Genomic DNA, 784 nt, shown 5'->3' on the forward strand with positions numbered 1-784 from the left:
CATTTAAAGCAGCCTCACCATATGCTTCTACAAGCAATCGATGCGCCTCAGCTGTAGATTTCTTCAAATTAAAGAAGTAAATCAAAAGTTCCCGCAAATGACGCTTATTCGGCTCAAAACTCGACATTTTCGCACGAAAAAAATTATGTGATGCTGATACAAAATCGCTAATATTTCAAGGTTATGGTGTTGTCAGATGTCCAACCTTACGATATAACGTTTTAGATCTGACAATTTCAACCATAATTTATTGGTGGGGCCGTCTTTTGTCAAACGGCGGAGACTTATTTATACTCCCAATTTATTTTTACCAAAAGAGCTGCAAAAAAATATCAAAATTCGAAAAAGGCCTTATTATACATAATTACCCGAAAATGAACCATGAGTATTAAAATACTAAATAGTACACCGATCGTGCCTGACGGTACTTCCACAGCAGCGCTTGAGATCGATATTTCGGCCAAATATATTGTAACGGCCTAGCGTTACGTGCGGGATAGTCTTAGCCGGTGTGGTCCGGGTTTCGTGTGTGAAATGAAAACCAGTGATATAGGTGATAATAATTTGGAACTATATTCTAATCTCAAAGCTATTTACAATTATTTACAGGCGACGTTACGCCGTTGGCGCGTGGTCGCGTTTTTGCTCTCGTCGGGAGCCGTTGTTGTCGTCTGGCGATCAGCTGCGAGCGTCGAGGCGCGCGAGCGTCAGGCGGGACGCGGTCGGAATTGTTTCCGGATACACTATTGTTCGTCGTTCGGAGTTCGTTGCCTCATCGGCTTTA

Source organism: Odontomachus brunneus, unplaced genomic scaffold (genome assembly GCF_010583005.1).
Source record: "Odontomachus brunneus isolate Ranch 3 - 2012 unplaced genomic scaffold, Obru_v1 Obru_scaffold_146, whole genome shotgun sequence".
NCBI lineage: Eukaryota > Metazoa > Arthropoda > Insecta > Hymenoptera > Formicidae > Odontomachus > Odontomachus brunneus.